The sequence below is a fragment of the Phyllobates terribilis genome, unplaced genomic scaffold (assembly GCF_046119375.1).
Source record: "Phyllobates terribilis strain yellow unplaced genomic scaffold, ASM4611937v1 Scaffold_140__1_contigs__length_4765195, whole genome shotgun sequence".
Lineage (NCBI taxonomy): Eukaryota > Metazoa > Chordata > Amphibia > Anura > Dendrobatidae > Phyllobates > Phyllobates terribilis.
This window is the reverse complement of record NW_027362900.1, coordinates 2,460,527-2,463,894: the sequence shown is the minus strand read 5'-3', so window position 1 is coordinate 2,463,894 and position 3,368 is coordinate 2,460,527.

Below are 3,368 nucleotides of genomic sequence, written 5' to 3'. Positions count from 1 at the left end.
AGATATATGTCACACAAAATAGTTAATAAATAACATTTCATTTCCCACATGTCTACTTTACATCAGCACAGTTTTGGAACCAACATTTTTTTTTATTAGGGAGCTATAAGGGTTAAAAGATGACCATTGATTTCTCATTTTTCCAACAAAATTTACAAAATCATTTTTTTAGGGACCACATCACATTTGAATTCACTTTGAGGGGTCTTTATGACAGAAAATACCCAAAAGTGACACCATTCTAAAAACTACACCCCTCAAGGTGCTCAAAACCACATTCAAGAACCTTATTAACCTTTCAGGTGCTTCACAGGAATTTTTGGAATGTGGAAGAAAAAAATGAACATTTAACTTTTTTCACAAAAATGTTACTTTAGACCCATTTTTTTATTTTCGCAGAGGTAACAGGAAAAAATGGACCCCAAAATTTGTTGTGCAATTTGCCCTGAGCACGCAAATACCCCATATGTGGGGAAAAAACACTGTTTGGACACACAGCAGAGCTCAGAAGGGAAAGAGCGCCATTTGACTTTTTGAATGTAAAATTTGCTTGAATAATTAGCAGACGCCATGTTGCGTTTGGAGAGCCCCTGATGTGCCTAAACAGTGGAAACCCCCCACAAGTGACACCATTTTGGAAACTAGACCCCTCAGGGAACTTATTTAGATGTGTGGTGAGCACCTTAAACCCCCAGGTGCTTCACAGAAATTTAGAACATTGAGCCGTAAAAATAAAATTTTCACATTTTTCCCACAAAAATGTTTTTCAGCCCCCAATTTTGCATTTTCATAAGGGTAACAGGAGAAATTGCACCATGCAATTTGTTCTACAATTCCTCCTGAGCACGCAGATACCGCCATCTGACTTTTTGAATGTAAAATTTACTTGAATACTTAGCGGATGTGCCCCTGATGTGCCTAAACAGTGGAAAAAACCCACAAGTGACACCATTTTGGAAACTAGACCCCTCAGGGAACTCATCTAGATGTGTGGTGAGCACCCTGAACCCCCAAGTGCTTTGGAGAAGTTTATAACATGGAGCTGTGAAAATAAAAAAAATCTAACTTTTTCCACAAAAATGTTTTAGCCCCAATTTTTTTATTTTCACAAAGGTAAGAGGAGAAAATGGACCCCAAAAACTGTTGTGCACTTTCTCCTGAGTACGCCAATACCCCATAGGTGGGGAAAATACAGTGTTTGGGCGCACGGCAGAGTTCAGAAGGGAAGGAGCATTGTGTGACTTTTTGAACGCAAAATGGCTGGAATGGAGAGCGGACGCCATGTCACATTTGGAGAGCCCCTGATGTGCCTAAACAGTGGAAACCCCCCCACACGTGACCCCATTTTGGAAACTACGCCCCTCAAGGATTTTATCAAGGGGTATAGTGAACATTTTGAACCCAGAGGTACGACACAGAATTTGACAACATTAGGTCATCATATTGCATAAGTTGTCATTAGTCTTGAGCGCAAGTGCTCGCTACTTGAGTCTACATCAGGTACACGGGTATGCACCATGTATCGTGCGTGCTCGAGTGACATGCTCGAGTCCCCGCTCGCATGTTTCATGGTTATTAGACACCCCAAAAAAAAAACATGCGGGGATCGCTCGTGCATAGCAGGCAATCCCCGCAAGGTTTTTTGGCCATGAAGCATATGAGGCAGAGATTCGAGCATGTCACTTGAGCACTTGCGATACTCAGTGCATACCCGAGCTCCCGATGCAAACTCAAGTAGCGAGCACTTGTGCTTAACACTAGTCGCCATATCGTCATCTTTTTTTTTTAACTTTTGAAAAAAATCCCTAGCCCAACCCTAGAGTTTATTTTTTACGCCGTTCCTCGTGCAGTATAAGTGATTAGACTACTTTATTCTTCGGGTCGGTGCGATTACAGAGATACCAGAATCATATCGGGTTTTTATGATGGACAGCTGTCACACACTAAAAGACGCATCTTTTGGTAAAATCTAGTTTTTGCATCACCATATTTTGAGAGCTATAATTTTCTCTTTCCCCATGACGGCACCACGGAGAGAGGGACAGGAAACCTACAGATAAAAAGGGCGGCACCTCTCTCCCGCATCAGTTGGTTTCCTGTCCTTGTCAGGGACTTACGGAGAAACCTGTAACTACTAGGCTCTACGGGAAGACTTGGAAGAAATTCCTTTCCTTTGCAGGTACGGATATAGTGGGGGAGGCCCCCGTGGTTACCATCCTGGAGTTCCTTCAGAGGGGGTTGGAGCTGGGGTTGGCCACGAGCACGCTGAAGGTTCAGGTGGCAGCTCTGGGAGTCCTGTATAACTGCAACCTGGCAAGGGGTAGATGGGTCTACAGGTTCATCAGGGCATCTCATAGATCCAGGCCCATCCCCTCCCGGAAGGCTCCTCCGTGGGATTTAAATCTTGTTCTTTCAGCCCTGACCAGAGGTCCCTTTGAACCACTAGGGGAAGCGTCCCTTAAAATCTTGTCCCTTAAAACGTCCCTTCTGGTAGCTCTCACCTCGGCTCGCCGCATTAGTGACATCCAAGCACTATCCGCTGGACCCCCCTTTACGCAGATTCTAGACGACAGAGTGACGCTTAGGACCGACCCTGCGTACCTGCCTAAGGTGGGATCCCTTTTTCACAGGTCACAGGAAGTTACCCTCCCTTCCTTCTGCGCAGCCCCAAAAAACAAGGGGGAAGAGGTCCTTCACACTTTGGACGTCAGGAGGTGCATTATGCAATATTTAGAGGCCACACGGGAGTGTAGGAAGGACAGGGCTCTGTTTGTGTGCTTCCAGGGATCTCGGAAGGGACAGAAAGCTTCCAAAGGAACCCTGGCAAGGTGGATAAGGGAAGCCATTTCCCTGGCTTATTCCTCAAGCGGGGAAACAGCGCCAGCAGGCCTAAGGGCTCACTCGACGAGGGCAGTGGCAACCTCCTGGGCGGAGAAGGCCGGAGCTACAATCGAACAGATATGTAGAGCGGCGACCTGGTCTTCTCCCTCCACGTTCTTTAAACACTACCGGCTGGATCTAACATCGTCTTCAGATCTTACCTTTGGCAGAAGGGTTCTGGAAGAGGTGGTCCCTCCCTAATCTTCACTGCTCTGCAATCTCTCCGTGGTGCCGTCATGGGGAAAGAGAAAGAGTAGTTACTTACCGGTAACGAAATTTCTCGGAACCCATGACGGCACCCGTACATTCCCTCCCCTTTTTTCTTACACATGGGTGTGCACAATCATTACTACCTGCTTGTTTAGTCACAGGGTGTGTCTAAAAAAAAAAAAAATACATATATATAATATATAAATAAAAATGCCATATCTGGTGTTACTAACCTGGCGGTCCTCTCGGTGCTCTGTAAACCAACTGATGCGGGAGAG